Source organism: Sapajus apella, unplaced genomic scaffold (assembly GCF_009761245.1).
Source record: "Sapajus apella isolate SASKATOON/1434 unplaced genomic scaffold, GSC_monkey_1.0 scaffold161, whole genome shotgun sequence".
In the NCBI taxonomy this organism is placed as follows: Eukaryota; Metazoa; Chordata; class Mammalia; order Primates; family Cebidae; genus Sapajus; species Sapajus apella.
In genome coordinates, this window is record NW_022437101.1 from 901,623 (window position 1) to 914,047 (window position 12,425).

General features: G+C 46.2%; 1 protein-coding gene across 11 annotated transcripts in view; it reads right to left on the minus strand.

Moving 5' to 3' along the window:
- The window catches only part of ARHGAP22 (Rho GTPase activating protein 22), a 214,178-nt gene that overhangs the window by 60,354 nt on the left and 141,399 nt on the right, over nt 1-12,425 (minus strand). The gene's annotated exons all lie outside the window — the stretch shown is intronic.

Below are 12,425 nucleotides of genomic sequence, written 5' to 3' on the forward strand. Positions count from 1 at the left end.
ACCCAGAGTGGGGTTGCCTGCTCCTGCACAGCCCTGTCCTGTCAAGGTCAGCGCTGAACTGGCCTGTCAAGATAAGCACTGAGTTAAAAATCCTCTCTGCTGCTACTGTGGGTTCCCAGGTGGAGCTGACTGTGACGGGCTGAAGCACAGCAGTCCCTACCCACCTCCCCAATTAGCCCCCAGTCTCAACAACAGCCTGAGCCGAATTAGGGGCAGGGAGGAGGCTGCTCCAGGGCCAGGCCCTACCTCAAGAGGAACTCCAGGGAGGGCAGGCGCTATGCGTGACTGATTCTCAGAGAGGAACCCGGCCAGGCTGAAGTCACAAAGGGGAAGTTTGTGTCTGACCTTTAACTTCTTCCAAATTGGACTGATCTAGGGGATGTCCCAGGCCTTTTGTTGCCAGTTTCGTTGGCGAATGGCATATGCTGCTTTTCTTATCATTCTTTAGTGTTCTCCACTGCTATTTGTCAAAGTGCACACCGGCTTCTCACTTGTGTAGTATTAACATGAAACAAACACAAGAGTGTAGGCTCTGGTGCCAGACAGTCGTGGGAATCCCAGCTCTGTGTGGCCTTGGGCAGGAAACTCTGCACCTCAATTTCCTCATCTCTAAAACAGGACGATTAATAAAGTCCACTTCAGGGTTAGCGTGAGGATTAAATGAACTCTACACATAAAGTGCTTAGAACAGGGCTTGATACATAGTGCTTATGTGTTAAAAATGCTTTTATTTCAACAAAACAATACTGGTTTCATCACTTTTTAGCGTTTTAACCTAAGTCTCAAGCCAAATAATAATCATTTCTATTTTGGGGCATTTTCTTTGTGCTAGCAATCTTACACACAGAGGCCAATTTAATTCTTCCCTTAACACAACTTAGTGAGGCATCCCGATTTACAGACAAAGGTATCCCTCTTTGGCTCAGAGAAGCATCCCGTCCAAAGGCTGCACAAACAGTAGGTGGCAGACCAGAATTCAGAACCAGGTCTGCCCAGCTCCAAGCTTCCAGAGCTTCCAACATTTCACACTGCTTCCTTGAGACCAAGCCCTCAGGTACCTTAACCCACCTCCAAGTCACCACTTAGCATTTAGGTAAAGATTAGATAAGGGGAACAAGGCTCCTTCCAGAGAAGCCTCTAGAACTTGCTCATATACCTTGGTATGAATTCACTTCTCAAAGAGTCTCATTCCTAGAGCACTGTGAAAATTTGATCTGTTTTGCAACTTCTTAAAAAGGCCCTTGTAAAGAGCATTGCTTTTTCTCTCTTTCTCCCCTCTCTTTTTTAATCCCCCTATGCTCCCACAGACACTGAGAGAGCATTGTCATATTTGATCTGACTCAGAGCTCACTCTGCAGGAAAAGACCTAATTCCAGGGCATTTGCCAAAAACAATCAGCAGCAATTCCTTAACATTGCAGCTGCCTAACGCTGTGATACCAACTGGGGCAAACAGGAGCTGGCCAAAACTTAAAAGAAAGATCGGGGGAAGGAGGTACCCACTGGGGCTTTGAAAACCTGTGATATACTCCTGGAGATCCAGAAAGCCATATGCATGTGCAGGACTATGCCACTGTGCAGGAAATACCTGAGAGGGCACCTGTTTCTCATCTCTGGCTGATTTTGAGTCCCTGCACAATCAGGAAGGGAAAACTAAGGCAGAGTCATAAACTTTCTAAGCAATGAAAGTATGCCCCAACACACACACATACATGTGCACACACACTCTCATCAAAGGGTAGAAGACTTATTTATTCAAGACACTTAAGTATATATCTCTGAAAAATCATTAGCTGACCAATAAACTAACCAAGAGACTTGGGTGACTGCATACTATAAGAAACACAGATTTAGTTCAGGAAATTCACTAAACAAAATAGTTACAACAACAGCAACCTGAGGAGGGAGGGTAAATCTGATTTGCAGAGTCGCCACATTATATTATTTACAAGATCCAGGTTTCAACAAAAGATTATAAGATACCCAAGAAAAATAGGAAAGTATGGCCCATGCACACACAAAAGAAGTAGACAATAGAAACTGTCCATGACCTAGATATTATACTTACTAGATAAAGTCTTCAAATCAGCTACTGTAAATATATTCAAAGAACTAAAGGAAACTATGTCTAAATAATTAAACATAGTATGACAATGATGTCCCACCAATTAGAGAATGTCAGTAAAGAAAAATTATACAAAGAAACAAATATAAATTCTGGAGTTTAAAAGTACAATAATTGAAATAAATAAATCACTATTGGGGCTCTAACAGCATATTTGAGCTTACAGATGAAAAAAATTAGTGAACTTGAAGATAAGTTCATTGAGAATAGACACTCTGAGATGCAGAAACTAAAAAATAATGAAGAAAAATGAACAGAACCTCGGAGCCTGATGGAACACCATAAAGTGTAGCAAAATACACAAAATGAGAATCCTAGAAGGAGAGGGGAGAGAAAAAAAGGTAGAAAAATATTTAAAGGAATGATGGCTAGAATTTCCCAAATTTATTGAAAAAAGAGATTTACACCTAGACATATCATAGCCAAGCTGTCCAAAAACAAAGAATCTTGAAAGAAGCAAGAGAAAAATACAAGGGATTCTCAACAAAATTAACAGTTGACTTCTCATCAGAAACCATGGAAACCAGAAGGCAACAGAACCACATTTTCAAAATACTGAAAGAAAAAGAATGATGGTCAACCAATAATTCTATATCCAGCAAAACTATCATTGAGAAATGGAGAAGACATTCTCAGGCAAATAAAAACAAAGAATATTCTATCCTTCATCCTAGCTGATCTAACCTACAAGAAATCCTAAAAGGAATCCTTCAGACAAAATAAAAGAACATTAGATGTTTACTGAAATCCACATTAAAAAATGAAAAGCACATATATAGTTAAATATAAAAGACAGAATAAATGTATTTTTATAGCTTTTTGTCTATGTAAAAGATAAATGCATAAAGCAATACTTATGAAACTTCAATAATTCATAAAGAAATAATTAATATGACAATGGCATAAAGGAGTCAGGCAGCAGGGAGAACAAAGTTATATTGGGGCAAAGTTTCTGTAAACTGCTGAAGTATTAATCTGAACTATATTGCTTTAAATTAAGAGGCTAATTGTAATCCCCAAAATAACCACTAAGAAAATAACTAAAAAAATACTATGAAGAAACAATAAGGGAATTATAATGGCATGCTGGAAAATTTCTATTTAACACAAAAAGAAAGCAGTAAAGGAGAAAGTAGAACAAAAAAGATATAAGATATGTAGAAAACAAATTCCAAAGTGGCTAACATAAATCTATATTATCAGTAATTACATTAAATATAAATGGAATAAATACTCCAACAAAAAGGCAAAGATTGGCTAACTCTTTTTTTTAATAATCAAACCATTACTGCTTATAAGAGACACATTAAATTAAAAAACACAAGTGGGTTGAAAGTAAAATGATGAGAAAAGATATACCATGGAAACAATACCCAAAAGAAGCCTAGAGTGGCTACACAAAAATATCAGACAAAATTGACTTTAAAACAAAAATATTACTGGATACAAAGAGGATGAACATTTTATTTTATTTTATTTTACTTTTTTGAGAATCTAGCTCTGTCACCAGGCTGGTGTACAGTGGTGCAATATCAGCTCACTGCAACCTCCACCTCCTGGGTTCAAGTGATTCTCCTGCCTCAGCCTCTCAAGAAGATGAGATTACAGGCACACATCACCGCGCTCAGCTGATTTTTGTATTTTTAGTAGAGATGGGGTTTTAACATGTTGCCCAGGATAGTCTTGATCTGCTGACCTCGTGATCCACCCACCTTGGCCTCCCAAAGTGCTGGGATTATAGGCATGAGCTACCGTGCCCAGCCAAATGAACATTTTATGATGATAAAAGGATAGCTGCAGGAGAAGGTAAAACAATTATAAATATATGCCCCTATAAACAGAACCCCATAATTGATAAGAAAAAATAAACAGAACTGAGGATATTTTAATAATTGTTGGAGTGTTCGATATCCTACTTTCAAAAATAAAACTAGTCAGAACATTAACAAGGAAACAGAAGACTTGAACAAAATAAGGAATCAAGTAGACCTAACACATCTGTAGAATGCTCCACCTAATAACAGCAGCATGCACATTCTTCTCACATGCACACAGAACATATTCGAGGATAGACCATTTACTAAATCATAAAGTAAGCCTTGAAAAGTTTAAAGGATTAACCAAAACAAAGTTTGAAAGTATATTCACTGACTACCAAAAATTTAATTAGAAATCAATAAAAAAGGACATTTGAGAAATTCACAAATATGTAGAAACTAAACAACTCACCTCTAAATATTCAAAGAAGTTGAACACAGTGGCATCTATGCTCAGCGTCTTTGCATATTTAGGGCTGAGTTGGAATGTGTAGTCCCAACTATTCGAGAGGCTAAGGCAGGAGGATCGCTTGAGGTCAGGTGTTGGAGGCAGCAGTGAGCTACGATTGTGCCACTGCATTCCAGCCTCAGTGACAGAGCAAGACCTTAACTCAAAACAAAAAACAAAAAAACTAGAAAAACAATCAGAAAACCTTAAAAAATCAATAAAAACAAAAGTTGATTCTTTGAAAAAATTACGAAGTTTGACAAACTTTAGCTAGACTGACCAAGAAAAAAAGAAAATTATTAAAATCAGGAATAACGTAGGGAACATCACTACCAAACTTACAGAATAAAAAAAGATTATAAGGGATAATATTAAAAACAGTCTGTGGCCAGGTAAAGTGGTTCATGTCTGTAATTCCGGCACTTTGGGAGGCCAAAGCAGGAGGATTGCTTGAGGTTGGGAGTTTGAAAGCACCTTGGGCGATGCAGTGACAACCCATCTCTAAACACTTTTTTAAAATCAACAATTAGCCAGGTATGGTGGTGTGTGCCTGACTTCCACCTACTTGGGAGGCTGAGGCAGGAGGATTGCTGGAGCCCAGAGGTTCGAGGCTATAGTGAGCCATGATCGCACCACTGGACTCCAGCGTGTGTGACAGAGCAAGACCCTGTCTCAAAGATTAATAAATAAACAAACAAAACCCAAAGTTGTTTGCCAACAAATTAGATGACTTAGATAAAAGAGACAAATTCCTAGAAAGGCACAAACTACCAAAACCAACTCAAAAAGAAATTTAAAATCTGTATTACCGAACATTTAAAGAATTAATACTAAAAGTTCACAAACTCTTCCAAGAAACAGAAGAGAGGGAACAGTTCTCAGTTCCTCCTATGCAGCCAGTATTCCTCTGATATCAAAATCCAAGACATCACAAGAAAAGTACAGACCACTGTCTCTTATAAATATGTATGCAAAAATTCTCAAGAAAAGCTAGCAAAGTACAATCCAAATCTGATGAATGGATAAACAAAACATGGAATACTCGTACTATGGACAATTACTCAGCCCTAAAAAGGAATGAAGTAGTCATACGTAGATTAACCTTGAAAACATTATGCTAAGTGAAAGAAGTCAATCACAAAAATACAATATATTTATTGAATAAAAATTGTTTCGTGGATACGGGGAGGGTTGTCTCTGGAATGAGACATGATTACTAATGGACATGGGGCTTCTTTCCAGGGTAATAAAAATGTTCAAAAATTAGATTTTGGTGATAGTTGCATAACTCTGTGACTACATTAAAAACTGCTGAATTGTATAAATTCAAATTCAATTCAATTGAATCAATTTCTATAATATATGAAACATACCTCAATACAGCTGTTTAAAAGAGTCCAGTGATAGGATATTTAGGAGAAAAGCCAGCAAAAGACAAGTGAGGCAGGATGTACATTAGCTACATAGCTGGCTGGGGGTGAGGGATAGGGAGAGATATTTTAGGGGTTCATTTCATTGGGATGTTCCCAATTTTGGTCCCAGGATTCCTGAAGGAAGGTCTCCTACAGGTGCAAAGACCACAGAGTAACAAGATAAGAAAACACACCTCCAAACCTCTTCTTCCTCCTCCCTTTGGGAGTTCAGGCCTCTGAAGCTCTCTGGGAGGCTTGCTGCCCTAAGGGCCAAGGTCAGGGAGTTAGGGCTTCCTCAAATTGGTTCCTCTCTGGAGACCTGAGAGCCAATCTCCTCACCCTGGAGGCCAGCAGTGTTGACCCTGGCTATGTGCTGTCAAATCATTATCCTTCACCTGAAAGGCCACAGGACTCGTCTCCACGCAGGTAGGAGAGGGCGCTGGGACTTCTTGTGTCCCATTGCTAGGAGCACACAGCAGTTCTGGGTTTCCTCGGAGAATCATCGAGGTTCAAGCCTCCAGGGACCTAGAGACCAGAGTCACACCTGTTCCTCTCTTTTCAGATAAAGAAACTAAAGAAACTGAGGTTCTGAGTGGCAGGGAGCTGGGACTACCACTGGGCTTTCTGACAGCCTTGCGGCCTGTGTGCCTGTCCCATTACAGGTGGGAAGGCAAAAGGTTCAGAGAGGTGAACGGGAGGCCTGGCTAGGAAGTGAAACCAAATTTCTCTGCTGGATGCTGGTTCCCTTTTTTAAAAAAAACTCCAGGGCTGCTGCTCAGGACACCCAAGTGGAGAAGTAGTCACAAAGAGAGGCCCTTCCTAGAAACCAAGTGGGGCCAGAAGCCTTGGGGCTCAGTCTCCTGAGATGACCTGCAGAACGGGATGGCTCGAACATCTCAGCATGTGGTTCCAGGCCTCACATCTGTCCACGTCAGCCCACCACTGCCTTCAGAGTCAAGTCAGACATGAGGGCTGCCACCTCACCCGGCCCCTGCCAGCCTTCCCAGTAGCAAGCATAAGACAGAGCCTGCCCTGTCCTTCAGGGAGCCTCTGGCTCACTTAGTGAGGAAACAGACTGTGCAAAGGAACGACACATATATATATACACATTGTGGAGTGTGTGTGTGTGTGGTGTTTTAAAGGAAAAATACACAATGGCAAGTGAGAAAGTAACAGTAGTCAGAAAAGGCCTCTCAGGAAATAATGACACTTAGGCCCAGACAAATGAGGAGCAAGGTGACTTCAGGCAGAGAGAAATGAGGGAAGCAAAAGCAGGCCACGTGTGAGAGGAGGATGGGGATGTGGGGAGCTGGAGACCACACAGCCGGCAGTGAATGGTGCCGAGAATCATTTACTATAACTGCCGTGGGAGGTACTGAGCATCTGTAAGGAGGGAGCAGTGAGACCCGGCAGGGGACCTACACAGGTCACGCTGGCTACTGGAGAAGGGACTGGCATCAGGAAGGGCCCACATGGGAGGCCTTGCCGGAAGGCCATTGCAGCAGACGGGGCCACAGGGTGTTGGCATAGTATAGAGACAGCAGAAGGATTCCAGCGCACTTTGGAAATAGAACTGGCAGGACCTGGGGATGGCAAATTGGAGAAGGACAAAATCAACAGTTCAGTTTTAGCTCGATTAGCTTTGGCCAGTCTCTAGCCCAGGAGACATCCAATGGAGGTATCCAGGGGCTAGAGGCCTGAGCCAGGGAAATGACTGGAGATTTGGATGAGTTTACCAGCCAGAGGGCCGAGCAAGCAAGCGAGGAGCATCAGAATGTACAGGCTCCTGGGGACAGGAGCAGAGACGGAGTGGCAGAGCAGGAGGCAGCCACTGTGCTGGCCTGAGGACTGTGGCTCCCTGAATGCTGCGGCAGAGCAGTAGAACCAGTCCTGTCATCCAGTCAGTGACTGCCATGCCTCCTGACCTCTCCCTCCAAGACAGAGCAGGGCACTCTGTCCACCCGTCTTGCACCAGCCCAGCAGCAGCCTTCCTGCCCGGGCCCATTGGCCTCGACTCTGTACCCTGGCTGCTGGGCACCCCAATGAGCCCATGCCTGGCAGAGCCTACACTTTGTCCACCAGCAAAGGGGCACAGAGTCTGCAGGAATCCATGCCCAGAGCTCATGTGTTACAGTGCAATGATAAGCCCAGTGGATTGCCACTGGGATCTGCTGGGTGTGGCGTGCCCCGACAACAGGCTGGGTCCAGCCAGCAGCTGAGCTCGATGGTCTCCTGTCTCTGCCCACACTCTGCTCTTGCTAGTGTTCACAAGTGTAGATTCTGTGCCAGTGTGGTGCCAGATCACAGAGGTGACAAGGCAATCAACAGCGGCAGACACAGGCTCACTGCACTGAAGAGAATGTGATGAACTGGGCCTGAGGGCTGTGGCTCAGAATGGGTCCAGGCACAGGCCACCTGCCCAGGCTTGACTACCCTCAGGCCCTTTCGAAGGCATCTTGAGAGGAAGTGGTGTGGTGCAGAGACCACAGAGGTCCAGACTGCATGGTTGGGGGGGTGTTGGGATGGGGACAGGGGAACACAGTGCCAGCAAATCTGGGAAGCTGAGCCTTTTCTGCAGGCAGTGTGGGGCCAAGGTGGGGTATGAGGAAAACCAGAGTATCACTGGAGCTGTGGGTGGATGCTAGGTTGGGCGGTGGACTAGACGGGGCAAGGGTGAACTCAGGATGGCCAGCCAGAAGGCAGTGACATCAAGGTGACAAGTTGATGAGGGAATGCATGGGTGTTGTGGTGGCCTTGAGGGCAAGGAGCATGGGATCTGTCGCCTTTGGTTGTGAGAAACAGAGGAGGGCAGGGTCAAGAGCCAGGAAAGCAGGAGAAGGGGCAGTGGGAGTGCGGGACCGCAGTAGAGCCTGATGAGGGGCTCTGGATCTGCAGGCCTCAGACGGGACGGGCACTGTGGAGCGTGGAGGGGAACTTGGGGTCGTTTGTTTAGAGGCAATCACGGTCATCAGGGCCTTGGGAGGACAGCTCAGAAGGTGAGCAGATTTACAGCCCAAAGCTGGCAGGGCAGGGCTGAAGAGTAGCAGGGGCAGCCCTCAGCAGCCCAGGAGGGGCCTAAGGTGGGCAGGTTCACAGATGCTCGCAGGAGCAGGGGAGAGCCTGACAGGGGCCCAGGATGAATGGGGAAGAGGACAAGGGGGCGTCAGGGCTGGGCACACTGTTCCCTGGTGCTGGGGACGGAGGGGAGGAACAATGGGCACGGCTTATGGAGCATGGAAGGGGACAAGAGATTGGTCTTGTTGGTTTTGTTTTTGAATTTTTAGATGAGCAACTCAGGCAGGTTTATGGGCTGACAGGAGTTGATGGGAGGGAGGGTGAGGATGTTGGGAAGGGCATCGGATCTGGTCATGGGCAAGACCCCAGAAGGCAAGGGAGAGCCGCTGCTGCTGAGAGCAGCGGGAAGGGTGAGGGGCAAAGAGCTCCAGAGGCAGATGGAGATGAAGTGGTGGCAGAGAATGCGCATGTGCCAGGATCTAAGGGCCTACCAGTCCACTCCTGCCACTCCCCGGCCTAGAACAAAAGCTGACTCCACGCTGTGCTCCAGCACCACCTTATTCCTCCAGATCTCCACCTTGAGCGATAATGCAAAGCTGAAGAAAATGAAATTTGCCACCAAACAGACCCATCACAGAGCTCTAAATACAGAAGCATCTGGAAACATGGCCCAGAAATAAGGCCTTCAGAGTTCAGACAAGAATATGAGCGCTCTGCTTTTAGAGAAGGCTCAGCCTCTACCAATCAGACACTGCTCACTCACCTTTCAGCTTTTTGGGAGCACCTGGAACCCAGGATTTCTCTATTTGCAACAATCTGTTTTGCATATGATATTAAGTGGGATTAATATCATATCCTATCACAGCATATCACATCCTCTCCGCCTGAAAAAGGCATGCAGCAATCCCTCCCTGGACCCAGTTTGCAGCCAGCAGGAGAGCAAGGGGCTCCTGCATAAAGCCCAGGATTTGGTCTTTAAAGGTGTGATAGTGACACCTACTAATGTGGCTTGGGCTCCTGATATATTTTTGCTGCTCTCTTTATAAGATTGTAGAATATTTGAGCTTTTCTACTTTATCAAGTACATTTTTTTCACAGGGACAAACATGCTAAAATGTTCTGTTGTAAGAGTTTGATTCAGAAACATCCAAGAATGAAATCAGTAAGGACAACTGTTGTCTTAGCTGTTGCTTTAATTGAAATGATATCAGTGACTAATGGACTCTCTTTTGAACTTTTCTTAAAAAAAAAATACACATACACATCTATAGGCCAGAGAGTCAGATATCTCCTTAGGTGGTGGCAAGAGCTAAACACACACATGCACACACAGAGACATATTGTGTTGCTGCTATTACAACTGAACAGTTTAATGTCAGAAGCAGCATTTCTCAAAGTGTGTCCACACACATGTGTGTTATGAAAGAAGGTTCCCTAAGCAAAGGTGTGGAGACCATACCTACAATCCACCTGCCTTGGCAGACACAATTGCGCCAGTGTGACAAAGGCTCTGTTTGGTGTGAAAATCTTTCAAACTTTCATAATTCCTGATGTCTAAGATTATTTGACCAAATAACCCCTCCCCTGTTTATTGCTGAACTCATTGTGAGCAATGGTTCGGACGGTCCACCACTTGGCCAGGCTGGCCACATGGGTTCAAATTTGTTAAATGAGCCTGCGGAATTTAAACACTTGGAGATGTTGTACACAAAGAGATCAAACATCTGTCTTCCTTAAACCACAGACTCTCCAACGATTGCATGGGTTCTTTCCTCCCTGCTGGGCAGTGGCTGGTCACCCACTGTGGCAGAACAGTGCTCCCCACCCACTTGGTCAGCTTGGCTAACTTCCATGGGCTGCAGAACCTTGGAGGCACTTCACACGCTGTGCCTGTTCCCAGGCTGCTGTGGCCAGCTGTCCCTCAGGTGGGTGGGAGGTAGGGACAAGCTGGGGAACACTCCCCGGCCAGGGTTGTTCCTTACCTGGATTGGTGAAGCCAGCAGCTGGCCCTAAGGGTCCACAGCCCCAGAGGACAGACCTAAGCAAGAGGAGGTACCCCTGGCTCCCTTCTGGGGCTGCTTAATCAGTCTATGTCCTCCCTAACCAAGACTGTAAATCCACCCTTGCTTCTAGGACACCCCTTGCCTTGTTTACTGAGGAGGGATCAGGAGAGACTAAAGCTGCTCGCCCAGGCCCTGGCCAGGGTGAAATCCTGGGCTCTGACCCACTCTCAGGGAGCAAGCAGCAAGACCTTGCCCTCTGAGTCCTACTGCAGCCCTAGCTGTTATCATAGTGAACACACCACACACAGGGCTTTCAGCCCCTGCCTCCAAGCATAAAGCCTCATGTGCAAAATTCTTTTTCATTCTTTCTACAATCAGAAGCCGAGAAAACTGTTGCTCTGGGACAATGAGAACCTTACAACTACAGTACTCACATTTTCACTTTGTTTTGGTTGCAAAGAGGCTCAACAGATCAACAGATCCTACCTCATGGCCAGATTAACGGGGCTCCTTTTTCCCTTGACCTCTATACTTCCTGTGTAAATGTAGAGTCCTGTTTAGGTTTTTACATGGTTAAGTATTATACATGTTATAAGCTACTTCAAACCCTTAGTGAAACCAGCCTGTACACTAATGGCATCATTCTCACCTGGACAAGGTCGAAAGCTGCCTTACACATTCATACCTTTTCTGTATCTGGATGCAGAATGCACTTTTCAGAGGAAAGAAGACCTAGTGCTCACCTGGCAGAGCCTGCCTTACCCTATACGGTTTACAGGCAAGGCTTCCCAGACTCACCTGGCCATGGGAGTCGCTTGGGGAACTCTTAAACACACAGTTTCCCAAGGCCTTTCCCAGAACCTATCCAGCAGGCCGGGGTGGGGCCTGGGAATCTGCATGCTTAATAAGCGCAGCAAGTGAGTGTTAGGGTCAGGTGAGTTTAGGGAGCGCTGCAGGAAAGGGATGTGCCACTTTGTTCCCAACGAACAACGGAGATCATTTCAGTCAGTCAAGGGTTAAGTCAGCCGGGCCCCAGCCCCCGGCAGGCCGGACCTCCGGCGGCCGCCAATGTCCTAAGCGTGTTTCTGGGCTTTGGGCCCTCTCCAAGACTGCTGCATTCCTCAAGCAGCTCCGCTCGCAGGTTCCACCGCGACTTTTGGAAAACTCTGAGTCAGGGCCCCACCGTCCAAGTTTGTGACAGAGACGGGCGAGAATGAATGGTCCCTCTCCTGGCGGTTAAGCCGCAGGGGCGGCGCCGGGCGCGCGGTGCAGAGACCTGCGGGTGGGTCTGGGCGCCGGGGGCTCTACCGCCCCAGCCGTGGACTTGGCGGACCTACAGCCGGCGCCACGGCCAGCTCCGGGCCCTGGAGGGCGCACGCTCCCCTAGGCTCTACCCACTCCCGCCCAGGGGCCGGACCCTACTCCCTACCCCCAGTTGGGCTCAAGGAGCCCCAGGACCCTCCCCCGCGCCCCGAGTCAGGGGGAGGCTCCCCTTCCAAAGTTAGGAGACTCAGGGGAGCAGCAGCCGCACCTGAGCCCTTTCCAACGCTGAGGCAGGTGCGGGCGGTCCGGGACACCAGGTGGCGAGTCCCCGAGGCGGGACTGG